We start from the raw sequence: 19060 nt of genomic DNA on the forward strand, positions 1-19060 counted from the left end.
CTCTCCCCACGCCCCTCCTCCAGGCCAGAGCTAATTGGTCCAGGTTGGCTTAGCTTGGGCCAATCAGAGTCTCTCTCCCGGGACACAAAGAGACTGGGCCAATTAGGTGATGGGAGATTTGCAAACCAAAGGTTTAATTAATATTTTCCTAACTGCTATCTAAAATCATCTCAGCCTGTACCTTTCTTCTGGAAAAACTGGACCAAATAAATCTCATCATGCCACACAGCCAGGATCTCATCTCACAGGTCCCATCTCCAAGTCTAGGGCTCTTTTAGCCACTATGCTGATCCCTAGACCATGCCATGGTTCCGGTCACTACATCAGGGGAACAAGCAGTGAGGATGTTTTTCAAGATAACAGAGTGATGGCAGACAACAGATGGCCAGAGGGCTGACTCTTTCCGGCAGTTAATGATGGCCTGGGCACGGGTCCCTGGATTTAATCACCAGAGTGCATCGCAAACCTACTCTGAATTGTTCTAGGAGCAGATGGAGCTTTCCTCCAAGAACAGCCAAAGCCAGTTATGCCTAAGGGGCAGCATGAGCACGTGCAGACAGGGGACAGCAGTGGATCACCACCGCCTTCATGGGGGAAGGGCGGTGCAAAGCTCCCTTTCCATGACCTGGGATGGCTCATGCTGAGCCGAAAGGTCAGTGTATTGAGGCCTTTGCTAGAGTGTTGGGTCAAACTCTAGCTCTAGAACTCTTTCATAGGGCGTTCCCTTGTGGCCTGGCAATTAAGGATTTGGCGTTGTCACTGCTGTGGCTTGGGTTTGATCCCTGGCCTGGGAACTTCTGCATGTTGTGTGTGCAGACACATACAGACACACACACACACACCTTTTACAAGCTGCAGGAAAGACTTACCCATAGGAGGTACTTACAAGAGTGGACTCTATATGAAGTTCTTTTTTTTTTTTAGGGCCACATCTGTGGCATGTGGAAATTCCCGAGCTAGGGGTCGAATCAGAGCTGTAGCTGAGGCCTATGACACAGCCACAGCACCACTGGATCCAAGCCGCATCTGCAACCTAAGCCACAGCTTGCAGCAATGCCAGATCCTGAACTCACTGAGCGAGGCCAGGGATCAAACCCACATCCTCACGGACTATATGTCGGGTTCTTAGCTTATTGAGCCACAACGGGAACTCCTATACTAAGTTCTTCGCATGTATTATTTTACTTTATCCTCAGTCCAACTCTATGAAGTGTAAACTGCTACTGCACCAGGTTTACAAATGAGGGACCTAAGCTCTACAATTCATACGCTTAGTTGGTAGTAGGGCTAATGGTGAATTTCCAAAATATCCGGCTCTGGAACCCACTTAAACCATTACTACCCTCTAATCCCCAAATCCCTCTGCAGTTCAGTGCAAAGATCAGAAATAAATTCCATGCCTTCCAACTCTCAGCTTGCTCACTTGATTTCTTAAAAAAAAATAAAAAGTAGGAGTTCCTGTTGTGGCTCAGAGGGTTAAGAACCCAAAAGGGTATCCGTAAGGACGTGGTTCAATCCCTTGCCTGGCCTTGGGTTAAGCTTCTGGAGTTGCCGTGAGCTGTGGTGTAGCATGCAGCTGCAGCTCCAATTAGACCTCTAGCCAGGGAACTTCCATATGCCGTGGATGCCGCCGTAAAAAGAAAAAAGGAAAAAAGAAAAAGAAAAAAAATTAGAGAGTTCCCTGGTGGTCTAGTGCTGAGGACTTGGCACTTTCACCCTGATTCAGGTTTCACCCCTGATCTGGGAACTGAGAGCCCACATCACGCCACTGCACACTGCAGCCAAAAAAAATTTTTTTTAAGTTTAAAAAATGTTTAAAAGGAGACCCACACATTGGTTTTTAGGGGTCAAAAACAGGAGGGCAATGGAACCAAGTGAACGTCATCATGGCAGGATGACTATAAATTCTGCTTGTGGTTATAAGTTTTCAGAAAGCTTATAAATGTAAATTTCTTGATTAAACACAGCACTGGTTTCAATTAAAGGCGTCATCAATGAATGTCGATAATGGATGTGATGATGTGGACAACAGATGGCCCTGGGATAATCACACGCATGGGAGACCACGAACACACATCTCGTTCTGATTCCGATCACGGTCCAAACTCCTGGAGAGACGGGTACCTCTTGCCGTGCCAAGGAGTCAGGCTCCCACAGGGCAGATTTTATACCTTCAGTCTGAGGCCCCTTTGCATCAAGAAAAAATCATGGAAAGTGAGATGAGGCATCTTCAAGCAGCTGAGGGACACCAGGGAAGTTGTGAGGGGACGTCTACACAGTGGGAGATCAGGGGAGAAGCACCCACACTGCTTCTAAAACTCTCAGTGGCCAGGGAGTTCCCACTGTGGTGCAGTGGAAACGAATCCGACTAGGAACCAAGAGGTTGCGGGTTCGATCCCTGGCCCTGCTTGGTGGGTTAAGGATCCGACGTTGCCGTGAGCTGTGGTGTAGGTCGAAGACGCGGCTTGGTTTTGGCGTTTCTGTGGCTGTGGTGTAGGCTACAGCTATGATTAGACCCCTAGCCTAGGAATCTCCATATGCCGCAGGTGTGGCCCTAAAAAGACAAAAGACAACAACAACAACAACAACAACAACAAAGCACTCTCAATGGCCAGACCACACCCTGGACCAATTAAATCAGAATCTTGGAGTAAGACCTAGGCAGCAGCATTTTCTATAAAGCTCTCCAGGTGATTTGAATGTGATTTCTTGAATCCAGGTGAGTGAAAATTGAACCAGTGATCTTGGGGGAATTGCTGGCCTAGGGCAAAGTGGACAAGTTTCTCTGGCTGCTTCTGTAAAGGCTCTTGATGTGTGTCTATATCTTTTTAGGTCTTTTTAGGGCCACACCCATGGTATATGGAAGTTCCTAGGCTAGGGATCGAATCGGAGCTACAGCTGCCGGCCTATACCACAGTCACAGCAACTCCAGATCTGAGCCACGTCTGTGACCCACACCACAGCTCATGGCAACGCCAATCCTTAACCCACCAAGAGGAGCCAGGTATTGAACCCAATTCCTCATGAATACTAGTTAGGTTTATTACTACTAAGCCACAAAGGGAGCTCTGTGTTTTTTTCGTTTGTTTTGTTTTGTTTTTTTTGGTTGCACCCGCAGCATGTGGGAATATCCCAGGGCCAGGGACTGAAACTGCACCACAGCAACCCAAGCTGCTTCAAGAACAATGCTGCAATGACTGCCGGATCCTTAACCCACTGCGCCATAAGGGAACTCCTCTTGATGTGTATCTTGATATGTATCAGGGCTCAACTAGGGAAGAAGAACCCCCGAGTTATGGGGCAAGGGATGCATTGTAGAAATTAGACCTGCCACAACATGGGAGAAGCTGGGGAGGTGAAGGGGAGGTGAGGACCAGAGGAGACAGCAGCCAGCCCATCTGAGAAGCCAGGCATGTGTAGCTGGCAAAGTGGGGCTGCAGTGGGATGCGGGGGGCAGGTGGATGGGTCTATGGAAGGTCATTGTCTTCTCTGCCCAGCATCTAAAAGATGAAGGGCCACTGTGGGTCAGCAAGGCGGGCAGGCAGAAAGACAAACTGGATGGGAAGCCACGGAAAGGAAGGATGAGCTGGTACTTCTGTGGCTTCTGTGTCTGGTTACCTCCAGGGTCTAGCAGGAGACAGATGGGTCCCAGACTAAGCAACTGTCATTGCTTCCCTGTGGAAAGATACTTCAAGATAAAGATGATGGCAGGAGCAAGGAGGAGCCGCGTACTGCCTGGATAAAAGCTAGAGACCACCTATTTCTCATTCTTGAGGTCATGGAGACCTCCGGAATGACACGCTTGCAGAAAGCAGCCTCGGGGGTCAGAGAAGGGAGGGGGTCCAGACCACAGTACCTCCTGGCAGCTTCCCAGGGACCCTGGCGGTAGAATCCATCCTGGCTAAAAGATGCACACACCACAGGCGAGGAGCCTGAGCCAGTCCAAAGGTGGGCTGCAGGCCAGACGAAGCAAGGTGATTGGCCAGAGGAAGCCTGGAAGGACTGCCCCCATACAGTGATTTAAATCACCCCCAAAGCACATGGCTCTCTCTTCCTCCCCTGCTCTGTTTCCCTCTCCCCGTCCCCACCAGAGCCTCCCTGTGCTTTCTCTGCACCTGTCTCCCCACTCTTCTCTCTGAATAAACACTTACTTGCCCACTACCCTCAGTCTCTGCCAAATTTTTTCTCCAAAGGGACATGTATTGGGGACAAGTGCCTCAAGGGGTTAGGGTCAGCGTTCTCACCCCACAGCCACTGGAGAACATACCCACGGCGACCCTCCAGGAGTCAACACTCCTGCTTCCGTTCTGCCTCCCAGAACCAAATCGCCCATCTTTTATTTGGAACCACACATGGAAGGGATTCCAGGAAGTAGCGTTCTCCGTGTAGCTACATTTGTAACAGAACATTCCAGCCCAGACCAGAAGGAATAGAAATAAAGAGCAAAACTGTAAGAAATTGAGGGACTCTGATTCCCTTAATAGCTGGTACCCACAGTCCTCCCGGGAAGAAAGTGGCTTTGCTGGGAATCATCATTTGCCAAACACGTGGACCAGGGCTCCCGAGGGCCCAAGCCTCTTTTGCTGCCGAGGCTTCTCGGGAGAGGGTGAAACCGCTCTGTGTTGGGCGGGGAGAGGGCTCTTAGCTGGAATGGAGGGGGCCGAGATAAGGGAGGAAAAACCAAAGAAGGTGGTAAGACTGGGCCAAGAAAACAGAACTGCCTTGTGCAGAGTGGTGAAAAAGGCCATTGGGAGCCAGGGAGGTCATAGGTGGATTTTTTAAGGTATTGGCTGGGAGGGCTCAGTGAGACCCTTTTCTTGCTCCTTAATTCTACAGCTCCTCCAAGGACCTGGGAGGAGGGGCATAGGGCTTTGTTTTGTTGCTATGGAAGCTGGTGAAGCATCTGAGTTTCATATCCGCACAAACGGGGGTACAGGACCCACGAAACCAAGCCCGGGGCAGAGAGGACCTGAGACAGGCACTCATTGGAGAGTCACATCAAATTCACGATGGATTTTGGTTTCCCCCAGGCTCTGGCAACAGGGGTGAGAGTTATTTCTCCTAGGGTCTAGAGAGTAGACACCCAGGATATAAGGAGATGTGGCATCTTAGGATAGGCCCGGTTCAGCACAGATGCCTGAGGACCAGAATGGGAATGTCATGGCCAAGTTCATTCTCTGCTTTTGGGGGGACCGCAGTCTCCTTTGTTTGTTGCTCTCAAGGCAGCTGTGCTGTCCTTCCCACCGAAGCGTGACTTTCTCCGCTCACCCATAATCTCTGGTTTGCAAATCTCCATCACCAAACTGGCCCAGTCTCTCTGTATCCCAGGAGAGAGATTCTGACTGGCCCAAGCTAAGGCAACCTGGACCAATTAGCTCTGGCCCAGAGGTGGGTAGTGAGGAGAAGCCAGAAACATAATGCCAATAGGCATTTAATATACGCAATCATCTTTTTTCCCTTTTGGCCGCCCCACAGCATGTGGACTTCCTGGGGCCAGGGATCAAATCCAAGCCAGAGCGCAACAGGTGTGGCAACGCCGGATCCTTAACCCACTGTGCTGGGTGGGGGATCGAACCTATGTCCCTACCACTGCAGGGACACCATCGATCCCATTGCCCCATTGCAGGAGCTCCTACATGATTGCTTTTGCTCCTCTTTCCCACCCTGGAAAATACTGGCTGCATCTCCATGTGACATATGAGGCAGCTGAGGCTCGGAGAGGTTAAGGTATCTGTCCAGGATTGCACAGCCTACCAACGGCAGAATGAGAATTCAAAGGGAGGTGTCATCTAATCTGAAGAAAGTACAGACCTCCAACCCTGTCAAAGACCAGGACATTTAGTAATGAAAAAACAGGCAGCCCTTCCTTTGGCAGAACCCAATCGGGGAGTATCTTGGGTTGACCTCATCTAATTTGAAATCCCTGAGGAGTTTAGGGGACTGAGGACAGAAGGACCAAAGAGCAGGCCAGAAGTCCAGAAGAGCTAGGTAGCTGATCACTCAATGGTTAGTGGCCAATTAAATAAAGCAAACATGCAAGTCGGGATACCGTCTGAATGAGTGGTTATGCTCTGTGGACCCAAAACATGAAGGCATGGGGGCCCAGCTGTTTGTATCGTCCCCTCTTCCCCTTTCTCTTTGGTCATCCTGTCCCAGAAACATCAACAGATGGCTGGTTCTTCTTTGCAGAGAAAGGAGACCGAGGCAAGTCTTTTCTGATTCTGGACTAAGCCCAGAGCAGAGCGCTGAGCCCGCAAGTGAGATCATCAAGTGATGCAGACAAGCACCTCTCAACCCCTGCTGCCACTCAAACCAGCAGCTTTCCGGAAACAAGCAAGTAGGGGGAAACCCTTAACTGCCAGGCCACCGTGCATGCACCGCTGAGCACGCTTGCCCTCTCTCTCTCTCTCTCTCTCTCAGTCTCTCTGCTTTTTCTCCAGGAGATTTCAAAGAAGGATGAAAACTGAGCATCCACTGAAGCAAGGCGAGTTCTCTGCATGGTGTATGTTGTTCTCCCATCCACCTGGCATTGCCATGGCCATTCCTGTCACCATCCCTGCCACGCTGGGACTCCAGCTCTGCACAGAGCCCTAGCCCTTAAAGGAATGGTTGTAATCGCTTAATGTGGGCAGCTGAATAATGTCCCTCTAAGAGCCCCTCCCTAATCCCCTGGAACCTTTGGCTGTGTCACCTTATATGGCAAATGGGACTTTGCAGGTGTGATTAAATTAAGGCTCTTGGGATAGAAGGATCATCCTGGATTATACAGATAGGGCTTAAATGTCTTCACAAGTATCCTTTTAAGAGGGAAACAGAGGAAGATCTGACACAGAAGAGAGGAGATGTGACGATGTCAGCAGAGACCGGATGATTCCACGCTGCTGTCATTGCCGATGAAGGAAGGGAACGCCAGAAATGCAGCTCCGGAGACAGGAAAGTGGCTTCTCATTGTGGCTCAGCGGAGTGGGAACCCGATGTTATCTCTGGGAGGATGCAGGTTTGGTCCCTGGCCCTCACTCAGTGGGTTCAAGATCCAACACTGCCACAAGCTACAGTATAGGTCACAAATGTGGCTCAGATCCAATGTTGTGGTAGCTGTGGTGTAGACCACTGCTGCAGATCCAATTAGACCCCTGGCCCAGAAACTAGCACATGCCACAGGCATGGTTGTAAAAAGAAAAAAAAAAAAAAAAAAAGAAAGAAACGGGAAAAAGCTTGGAAAAGGCATCTCCCTGGAGCCTCCAGAAGCAGCCTGGGCCGGCAGACACATCGAAAGCAGCCAGTGAATCCTACTTCCAACTTCTGGCTTCCAGAATGACAAGAGCGTAAGTGAGTGTTGTTTTAGTCATCAACGTTGACCACCAACAGCAGCCACAGGAAACTCATACACTTGGTAAAAAGTGTCTACACCTCAAGCTGCTGAGTCACGCTGTCCCTCAGTAGGAATACTATGGACTGACCTACTTGAAATGAGTCAGGAAGGGGAGGGAAGTCGAGCCCTTGCTCATTTATTAGGTAAATATTCACCGAGTACTTACTCTGAGACTGACCACATGCTGGGCGCTGCTGATGTTGGGAGTAAAAATGGCTCAGCCTGTGTCCTCCTCAAGGCCAGTATCGAGCAGAAGAGAGGTGGTGAATACAGATTTATAGATGAAGGAGGAGCTCCCGCTGTGATTCAGCAGGTTAAGAACCTAGCATGGTCTCTGAGGATTCCGGTTCGATCCCTGGCCTTGCTCAGCAGGTAGAGGATCCAGCGTTGCCACAGCTGGAACACAGGTCACAGATGGAGCTCGGATCAGGTGTTACTGTGGCTGTGGTGTAGGCCAGCAGCTGCAGCTCTGATAGCACCCCTGGCCTGGGAACCTCCATATGCTGCAGGTGTGGCAGGGAAGAAAAACAAATAAAAATACATATATAAATGGAGGAAAGGCTTCTAAGGAAAGGATCTTGGTTACAGTCATAGGACGGGGCACAGGCAGGGAAGTGCTGGGAAGGCTTCCCCTTGTGAGTGATGCTGGATCTGAGCCCTGGGAGGAGGGGGGAGTTATCCAGGGGAGGTGGGGGGGTGGGGGGTGTCCAGGCAGAGGGAACAGCACACACAAAAAGGCCCCTGTGGTGGTGGCTGGGGGACTGAAACGAGGCCCGTGGAGAGCAGGGGTGGGGGCTGCAGGCAGAGGATGGATGAAGCTGAAAAGTGGGGGTGGGACCAGACCAGCAGGACCTCCCCAGCATTATCCCGTTAACAAGTTCTAGAAGCTGGGAGCTTCGGTCTGATCTGCACTGTGAGACGCTTCCTCTGGCTGCAGTGCCTCAGCCTGGAGGACAGCAGGATAGAAGGCTGGGGGCTCTCGAGATCCAAGACAGAGATGGGAATGCGGACTTGGGGGTGGCCATGGCGACGGAGAAGAATGGACAATTGAAAACTATTTCAGTTCTGGAGTTCCCATCATGGCACAGTAGAGATGAATCCAACTAGGAACTATGAGGTCATGGGTTCAATCCCTGGCTTCGCTCAGTGGGTTAAGGATGCGGTGTTGCCGTGAGTTGTGGTCTAGGTTGCAGATGTGGCTCAGATTCTGTGTTGCTATGGCTGTGGTGTAGGCCAGCGGCTGTAACTCCAATTCAACCCCTAGCTTGGGAACCTCCATATGCTGCAGGTGCGGCCCTAAAAAGCAAAAAAAAAAAAAAAAAAGGTTAAGATGAGAAGTTCTCTGGTGGCGAGTGGGTTAAGGATCCTGCATTGTCACTGTAGTGGCTCAGGTCGCTGCTGTGGTATGGGTACCAAAAAAAAGGGGGGGGTTTAAGATGGTAAACTTTGTGCCATGTATATTTCATCACAATAAAAACTTTGGGGAAAATGTGCATAAAACACATACATACAGTTTATAGAATTATAAAGAGTTATGTAAAATAATAACCTATATGTGACCCTCATATACCCCGTTACCTCATATTTTCCTCCTTCCCTCAGACGTAAGCACTGGGCTAAATTTCTTTTCTTTCTTTTTTTTTGTCTTTTTAGGGCCGCACCTGTTCAGGTTCCCAGGCTAGGGGTCAAATCGGAGTAGCCACCAGCCTACACCACAGCCACAGCAACGCAGGATCCGATCCGAGTCTGCGACCTACACCACAGCTCACGGCAATGCCGGATCCTTAACCCACTGAGTGAGGCCAGGGATCGAACCCACGTCCTCAGGGATACTAGTTGGTTTGTTCCTGCTGAACCACAATAGGAACTCAATTGTGCTAAATTTCTGCTCATGTTTTTTTAAATTTTTTTGGCTGTACCCGTGGCATATGGAAGTTCCCAGGCCTGGCCCGGAACTGAATCGAAATCTGAACCACAGCTGCAACCTAAACCACAGCTACAGCAATGCTGGATCCTTAATCCACTGAGTGAGGCCAATCGAACCCGCATCCTCACAGAGACAATGTCAGATCCTGCTGAGCCACAAATGGGCTCACAAGTGGGCAAATGGGAACTCCTGATTTGTCCATTTCTGCTGCTGATAAACATCTGAGTTCCTGGGTTTTTTGCTATTACCCACAAGGCTGATGGGAACATTCTGGAACATGCTTCCTGGTGCTCGTGTGTGAGTTTCTTTAGGACAGAGGTGCCTAATAGAATTTTCTGTGATGATGGAAATAAACGTTCTACAAAAATGTGTGCTTTCCAAGAGGACAGGCAGCAGCTACAATGGACAGATGAGCACTTGAAATGTGGCTAGGACTACGGAAGGACTGTACGTTACATTTTATGTCATTTTAACTTAATTGAAATATGGAACCAGTGCATATTCAGTGATACAGAGCAGAAACTCTGTCTCTCTCTCCAGGAGAGAAACTCCTGGATAGATATCAGGAGATATACAGAGATAGATAGATAGACAGACAGACAGACAGACAGGCAGGCAGGCAGACATAAATAGATTTATTAGAAGGAATTGGCTCTTAGGATTACGGAGGCTGAAAAGTCCCATGATCTACAGTCAGCAACCTGGAGACGTGAACCAATGGCATAAGTTTCAGTCTAAAGCTGGCAAGCTTGAGACCCCAAAGGTTGCTTTTGCGGTTCAAGTCCAAGGGCACGGAGTGAGGGTGCCGAGGCTCCGCAGTCAGGCAAAGAGCCTTCTTGCTCAGCCCTTTCGTCCTCTTGAAGGTCTTCACCGGCTTGGCTGAGGCCCACCCACGCTGGGGAGGGCAATCCGCTTTGCTTCGCCCTCTGATTCCAACGTTAATCTCAGCTGGAAACACCTTCACAGCCCCACACCCCCCGGAGTGATGTTTAAACAAATATCTGGGCACCCCATGGCCCAGGCAGGTTGACCCATAAAAGAAACCCCTCCTAAGAGCCTGCTATGGTGAGCCCCCTCCCAGCTCACAGAGCCCAGCGGGGTTGGAGGAGACCTTTAGGGCCAAGAGGGTGAAGTCCTTTATGGTAAGACCGCTCCCAGAGAGAATTTCCTTTACTGAAGCTTCTGATTTTGTGGGGGGGGGGTGGTTTTATTTTGTGTGTGCGTGTTTCTTTAGGGCCTCTCTAGCGGCATATGGAAGTTCCCAGGCTAGGGGTCGAATCAGAGCTGTAGGCGCCAGCCTACACCACAGCCACAGCCACAGCAACACGGGATCCAAGCCGTTCTGTGACCTATACCACAGCTCACAGCAATGCCGGATCCTTTTTGTTTTTTGTTTTTGTTTTTTCCTTTTTAGGGCCACTCCCACAGCATATGGAGGTTCCCGGGCTAGGAATGAAATCAGAGCTGTAGCCGCAGGCCCATGCCACAGTCATAGCAACGTCAGATCTGAACCGCATCTGTGATCTACACAACTCACGAATGCTGGATCCTTTAACCCACTGAGTGAACCCAGGGATTGAACCTGCCTCTTCATGGATCCTAGTTGGGATCTTAACCCATGGAGCCACAACGGGAACTTGCTGAAGCTTGTTCTGATTTTAAGAGGCAATGTGGAAAAGCAGAAGCCTATCCAGTGGGGGACTTTCCTTCTCGATTTGCTCAGCTCAGATCCCCACCCCCACATCCTTACCTCCCCACACGCTGACAAATTCTGGAAGATCCAATAAACCAATGGGAACTCATTAAACTCAAAAGCTTTCGCACAGCAAGGGAAACCATTAAAAAGACCGAAAAGACAACCCACAGAATGGGAGAAAATCTTTGCAAACAATGCAACTGATGAGGCTCTAATCTCTAAAATATACAAACAACTCAACAACCACAAGAAACAAATAACCCAATTGAAAAATGGGCAGAAGACCTAAATAGACATTTCTCCAAAGACATACAGATGGCAAACAGGCACATGAAAAAATGCTCAACATCACTAATTATTAGAGAAATGCAAATCAAAACTGCAATGAGGGGGGAAAAATGCAATGTATATAACTTGATCCCCGTGCTGTACAGTGGGCAAATAAAATTTAAAAAATAATAATAAATAAATACATAAATAAATATGATAATGACTATGACAGGAAAAAAAAAAAAAAAAACCTGCAATGAGGGAGTTCCCATTGTGGCTCAGTGGAAACGAGCCTGACTAGTATCCATGAGGACACAGGTTTAACCCCTGACTTCGCTCAGTGGGTTAAGGATCCAGCATTGCTGTGACAGTGGTGTAGGTTGGCAGCTGTAGCTCCAATTTGACCCCTAGCCAGGGAACTTCCAGAAGCTGCAGGCATGACCCTAAAAAACAAAAACAAAACACCAAAAAACCAAAAGAAAACAAAAAAACTGCAAAGAGGTACCGCTTCTAACAGGTCAGAATGGCCATCATGAACAAGTCCACAAATAATGAATGCTAGAGAGGGTGTGGAGAAAAGGGAACCCTCCTTCATTGTTGGTGGGAATGTAAACTGGTACAACCACTATGAAAGCAGTATGGAGGTTCCTCAGAAAACGAAACACAGAACTATCATATGATCCAGCAATCCCACTCTTGGGCATATATCTGGATAAAACTTTCGTTCAAAAAGATACATGCACCCCTATGTTCATTGCAGCACTATTCACAAGAGCCAAGACATGGAAACAACCTAAATGTCCACCAGCAAATGAATGGATTGAGAAGATATGGTACATATACGTAAGGGAATACTACTCAGCCATTAAAAAGAACAAAATAATGCCATTTGCAGCAGCATGGGTGGAACTAGAGATTCTCATACTACGTGAAGGAGGTCAGAAAGAGAAAGACGAATCCCGTATGTTACCACTTTCATGTGGAATCTAAAATACGGCACAGATGATCCTACCTACAAAACAGGAACAGATCACAGATATGGAGAGAAGACTTGAGATTCCCAGGGGGTAGCGGGGAAAGAGCAGGATGGACGGGGAGTTTGGGGTCGGTGGTTGCAAACTGTGATATCTGGAATGGATGGACAATGGAGTCCTACTGAACAGCTCAGGGAACTGTGTGTGATTCGCTCACTTTGCTGTACAACAGAAATTGAAGAAACATGGCAAATCAACTATACTTTCTTTCTTTCTCTCTCTCTTTGTCTTTTTGCCTCTTCTAGGGCCGCTCCCGCAGCATATGGAGGTTCCCATGCTAGAAGTCTAATCGGAGCTGTAGCCACCAGCCTATGCCAGAGCCACAGGAACTATAATTTAAAAAAAAAAAGAAATTCAGGAAGGTCCTTCCATTCAGAGGCCTCACCTGGAACATGACTCTTCCTTTGAGGCCTTCTTCCTCCCTTTCTCCCCCAATTTCTCAAATTCTTGGTACATTTTGTCCAAGACACATTGCTTTTTAGATCTTGTGCAGTTAAAGACATCTCTTCCCACCTCATATGTACAGTGGCTCTGGCAAGTGACCTGTTCCTCGGCGATGCTATTTAAAACCCAGAGTGCAACCAAAGTGACGCAGAGCTGCCGCACGGGGCCGAGAGGTGTCAAGTTACATAAAAGCACATGCTTCATTCTGCCCTTGGCTTGAAGCTTTTCCTAACAGGCTTCAGAATCACCAGCTCATTAAATGGAAAAGGAATGCAGGTGCATATGAAAAAATTTTAATGACAATACAATAATAAAGTCAAGGCCCCAGAGTAGAGTTGGACTTGATTGGTTGAGAGCCATTCCTCAGCTTCTGGGGAAGGGGGATGTTTTCTGGGTTGTCTCTGCAGAGAACTAAGCAGGCCTGATCCTCCATTCTCCCTTAAAGTGCAGTGTCAACAGTTAAAAAAGGGAAGGGAATTTGTTTCTTTTTAGGGGTCAGGAGTCAAAGCAAAGCTGCAGTTGCTGGCCTCTGCCACAGCCATGGCAACGGTAGATCCGAGCCGCATCTGCGAGCTATGCCATAGCTTGTGACAACACCAGATCCTTCACACACTGAGTGAGGCCAGGGATCAAACAATGCCAGGTTCTTAACCCACTGAGCCACAAAGCGAACTCTGAGAAGGGAATTCTGATCTGCTTATTACCTAGGAAGAGCCACTCACGTTCATGTGTCCTCTTTTTCTATCTCTTGTTACATCAACATCCCATTGTACAGACGGAGAAACTGAGGCTGGAATAGGGCAAAAGATTTACTCCTGGCCCCAAAGTTGGTAAGAAGTACAACTGGGGTTCAAAACCAGTGGAGAGGAGTTCCCATCATGGCTCAGAGGCCGTGGCTCAGCAGTAACGAGCCCGACTAGTATCCATGAGGACATAGGTTCGATCTCTGGCCTCACTCAGTGGTTAAGGATCTGGTGTTGCCAGGAGCTGTGGTGTTGGTTGCAGACATGGCTTGGATCCCACATTGCTGTGGCTGTGGCGCAGGCCAGCAGCTATAGCTCCGACTGGACCCCAAGCCTGGGAACTTCCATATGCTTTGGTGGGTATGGCCCTAACAAGACCAAAAACAAAAACAAAAACAAAACCCCAAAACAAACAAAAAACAGTTGAGAGACCCTAAAGCCTAATGGTTGAGATCATGGACCCTGGACCCAGAATGCTGTCTACTGTTTAATGGACCCTGTGCAACCCTGGGCAAGTTACTTGACCTCTCTGTGCATTAGTTTCCTCATCTGAAAATGGGGAGGGGGATGTTGCACATCTATTTAGTGTAGTGAGGGTTAAAGGAATCAATGCATTAAAATTTAGAACACTGCCCAGCAGACCAAGTATTCCAAAAGCTGTGTACAACTCACACACTCCCCACCACGCACCCTGAATCTCTGCCCAGGGCCTGACCACTTCACCACTCTCAGTCCACCTTCATAATTTGCAATTCCTGGGGTCCAAGCCCAGAGGCTGGAAATACTGGAACTTAAGGGCTTTGCTCCTGAAATCTGTCCTTCCCACACCCACCTCGCTGGCCCACTGCAGGCCTGACTCATGTTGATTAAAAGCCATGGCTGCCCAGAGCCCATTATCCCTCCCATGCCAATCCTGCAAGCCGGTGTAAAATGAAGATAACAGCCCCCCACCCCACCCCCGTTCAGAGGCCGGAGATACTTAATTATCTGAAACCCAGATAAACAGCAGGACCAGGCTTGTACAGAAGATGCAGAAGTGCCGAGGTGGGCCAGCAGGGGCTGCGGAAGGAGTCATGAAAAAGCTAATGGTGTGAGTCAGTGCTGGAATTAGGGGTGAGAAAATGAGTCTGAGCTGCTGACAGCCTCCGTAGGCCAGGACAGCGAGGGGCACGGGGATGAGGCAGCCGAGGGAGGGCCTAGGAGGTGGGTGACGGGGAGGGTCCAGGATGGAACAAAGGAGGCTTCAAGCTTTTTCCTCCCGGACATTTGCCGCCAATTAAAGAGGCTTGCTGGGGGATCCTGGTGGTTTTATTGATTTGTTCAAATGAAGCTCATAAAATTACCAGAGTTCAAGAGGGAGATCTCTGAACACCATTTAGCACCTTGAAACCCAGGGTACAAGCTAAGGGAGGACACGGTGCAGATGCACCACACGCGCGGTGGAGATGCGTGCCTGCCGAGGTCACTCAGCCTTTCTCTGAACCTGACCTTGTGATCCTCACTCAGGGCAAGCGGGGATGCTGGGGGCACTCTTGATTCATCCTTCCATGAGTAAACACTTTTCTTTTTTGGCTGCACCCGAGGTATGCAGAAGTTCCCAGGCCAGGGATCAAACCCTCGCCACAGCACTGACCCAAGCCACAGCAGTGATGACACCGGATCCTTAACCCGCTGCACCACCAGGGAACTCCTAGTAGACCCTTTTCGTAGGTGATGTGGTAATACATGGACAGGGCTCAGCACAGGGCTGGACTCACAGTGAAGATTCTGTCAATGCTGATTCTTGTAATCCCTTGAGAACCTTATCAGCATGGGGTGTGACCGCAAATTCCCAGCAGGCTGACTTGAAAACCTTGACTGGCAAGCACGAAATAAATCACTTCCCTCCAGAGAAAGGGTATGAAAACGTCCAAAGCCTGATTCAGTGGAATCCCTGAAGCTTCCACCCAACTCAATTCAACACAGCGGAACAAGACAAAACCCCACTGGGATTGTGGGCATCCAACCAGGAGTTTTGTCTTTGCATTCTAGAAGAGTGAGGCAAAGAGAACCGGGATCCTTCTGCTGGGAATAAAGAGGACAGACTAACTTAGAGTCCAGGGCTCTGCCTCTGGGACAGACACCTTGGGCCCAAATCCCAGATCCACCCATCCTAGCTGGTGACCTTGAAGGAATGGCTTGACCTTTCTAACTTCAGTTTCCTCATCCATAAAAGAGAAGGGATGGACCCCACCCCCTCAGCGTTCTTATGAGGACTCAATAAGCTAAAATAAGTGAGCAAATGCATACAACACGCATAGCATGTCTGTAGTATTTCAGTGCCTGCAGTGGACAGCAGTTCTTTTGCCCAAGGTCATAGGCAAGGACATGAGAGAGCCAGGATGACCCCAAGCTCATTTCTTTTTTCTTTTGTATTTTTAGGGCTGCACCCTCAGCAGATGGAGGTTCACAGGCTAGGGGTCTGACTGGAACTACAGCTGCTGGCCTAGACCGCAACCACAGCCACGCGGGACCGAGCCACGTCTGCGACCTACACCACAGCTCACGGCAACACCGGATCCTGACCCCACTGCCAAACTCATTTCTTAGGAGTTCATGCTAGTTCCTGGGAGGGAAAGGAGGGTGGGAGAGAACCAGCAGAAGCCATGAGTCCCAGAGGAAAGGGCCAGCATGAAAGAATAATGCTGAATGTTGAGGGTGTTGGGACAGCAGCCTTTAGACCTTTTCCCGAAAGAGCCGAAAGAGCCAACAGAGCAGGAGATGGGGAAAGTGAGAAGATGTGATCTGACTCACAGTCTCCGCGGGAACTGATGGGTATTCACTTGACGACTTCTGAGCAGGTGTGATCAAACCAACCCCAGCCTGGTTATTCCAGCTACAGTCCCTGCGACTGTTTCTGTCAAGTGCTGTCACCTTCCCCTCACTTTGCGCTTCCCCACCTGAGCCTGTGGATGCTTAGTATGGTCTGAAACTCTATTTCCCTCTTACCCTGTGCCAGGGGATCTCGTGTGTGTGTGTGTGTGTGTACATATATGCATATACATATATGTATATAAATACATATATGTATGTATTCTTTAAAGCCATGGACCAGGCCATGTCCTCTGAGGCCATTATCTCTTTAAGATTTTTATTTTTTCTATTACAGTTGATTTACAGTGTGTGTGTGTGCGCGCGCGCGTAAGTGCACACGCACACAAGCATGAATGCAAATACAAGCATGCTGGGATAAGGACGGAGTGCGAAAGAATAATTTTTTGCACAATTCAACCAACACCAACTGGCCTAATAAGTGCCAGGCACTGTTTAAAATGCTGAAAAAATCCAACAGTGAAGACCGGACTAAGATTCCTGCCCTCAGAAGCTTATGCTCTTTAAAGCATGATTAGTGTTTAGCTGTACCTGTGGCAGGTGGAAGCTCTTGGGCCAGGGATCAAACCCACACCACAGCTGTAACCAGAGCCACAGCAGTGAAGCGCTGGATCCTTAGCCTGCTGAGCCACTAGGGAACTCCTAAGACATTAGAGGAGTAGATACATTCAGAGCTTCCCTCCTTCCTCTCTCTCTCTCTCTCTCTCTCTTCCCTCGTTCCTTCCTTCCCTCCCTCATTCATTCACTTAATAAAAACATCGGCGTCAGAGTGCATCCTAGCTTGGCTACAAATTAGCTAACGCAACATCGGGTACATTTCTTTTTTTTTTTTTTTTTTGTCTTTTTGCTATTTCTTTGGGGCCACTCCCACGGCATATGGAGGTTCCCAGGCTAGGGGTCCAATCGGAGCTCTAGCCACCGGCCTACGCCAGAGCCACAGCAACGCGGGATCCGAGCCGCGTCTGCAACCTACACCACAGCTCACAGCAACGCCGGATCCTTAACCCACTGAGCAAGGGCAGGGGCTGAACCCGCAACCTCATGGTTCCTAGTCGGATTCATTAACCACTGCGCCATGACGGGAACTCCTCGGGTACATTTCTTAACCACCAATTCCCTCTTCTCTAAAATGGAGACAAGGATAGGACCCACTTGTATGATAAACCCTACAGTGCTGGGAGGGCCTGGCTTGGAACTCAGGAACGGTCCACGCACAGCCTGTCAGCCCAAGAGGCTGCAGATGATGGATGAGGTGTTCTCCAGGTCCGCGTGGGCTGGGATCTTTGCCCCGGCCAGCCCAGCGTCCACCCTGCATCTCGGAGATTGACAAGGGGGGTGTACCTCCAGGGAAGACCACATTCCCTAAAGGCTGGGCCTGAGGAAGGAGCGCTCCTTATCACCCACTGCCGTCTGCAGGCTGCCAGCAAGACTTCCCCGGGGCCAAGAAGCCAGCCCCTCCCCCGGAGGATGCCACTGAGCCCCCGAAATGTGTCCTGACTGCCTTGACACCCTTCTGTATCCTTTAGATAATTTGATTTAGTCAAGTGTCTACTGCTGACATTTGTCGCTAAGGGGTCAGGCTCACCGCCACGAGGGGGACATTTAGTGCGATCACAAGGCTAGAGCTTAGTGTTAGCTATTCCTGTCTTTGAGCACTTGCGTATGTTCCAGGCATGTGCCAGGTGCGGGTGTAATACACACACACACACACACACACACACACACGCACACACACGATGCAAAGGTCAGTATATGCTCAGTGACAGCCACTGCTGCAAAAGCAACTTTGGCTCCTGTGAGCACCTGTGGGCTGACGGGGACGCTTTCATACTTTAAAGCAAAACTCATGTTCTCTGTCGTCCTTTTAAAACATCAGGAGTGTGTTGTAAACGCTAATGACCTATTTTTACCTTTTTTTTTTTTTTTTTTTTTTGGTTGCACCTCCTTTGGCATGGGGAAGTTCCCTGCCTGGGGACTGAGCCCACCCAAGCCAGATCCTTAACCGTTAGGCCACCAGAAAACTCCACGTGTGTGTGTGTGTGTGTGTGTGTGTGTGTGTGGTCTTGGGCTGCATCCATACATATGGAAGTTCCCAGGCTAGGGGTTGACTCAGAGCTGTAGCCAGGGGGACTTAGCCCACCCAAGCCGGATCCTTAACCATTAGGCCACCAGAAAACTCCGTGTGTGTGTGTGTGTGTGTGTGTGTGTGTTGTCTTGGGCTGCATCCATACATATGGAAGTTCCCAGGCTAGGGGTTGACTCAGAGCTATAGCCACCTGCCTACGCCACAACCACAGCCATGTCGGATCCCAGCCGCGTCTATGACCTACACCACAGCTCAAGGCAACGCTGGATCTTTAACCCACAGAGCAAGGCCAGGGATCGAACCCTCGTCCTCATGGATCCTAGTTGGGTTCCTTACCACTGAGCCACAATGGGAACTCCCCTAGTGATATATATATATATATATATTTTTTTTTTTGGTCTTTTTGCTTTTTCTAGGGCCGCTTCTGGTGGCATATGGAGGTTCCCAGGATAGGGGTCCAATCAGAGCTGTAGCCGCTGGCCTACGCCACAGCCACAGAAACTCAGGATCTGAGCTGCATCTTTGACCTACACCACAGCTCATGGCAACGCCAGATCCTTAACCCACTGAGCAAGGCCAGGGATCGAACAGGCAACCCCATGGTTCCTAGTCAGATT

The 19060-nt window shown here is 49.4% G+C and overlaps 1 protein-coding gene across 3 annotated transcripts in view; it reads right to left on the minus strand.

Annotated features, from left to right (window-relative positions):
• C3H16orf45 (chromosome 3 C16orf45 homolog) overlaps positions 1-19060 on the minus strand; it is a 138718-nt gene that overhangs the window by 28653 nt on the left and 91005 nt on the right. The window lies entirely within an intron of this gene.

This window comes from Sus scrofa, chromosome 3 (assembly GCF_000003025.6).
Source record: "Sus scrofa isolate TJ Tabasco breed Duroc chromosome 3, Sscrofa11.1, whole genome shotgun sequence".
Classification (NCBI taxonomy): Eukaryota; Metazoa; Chordata; class Mammalia; order Artiodactyla; family Suidae; genus Sus; species Sus scrofa.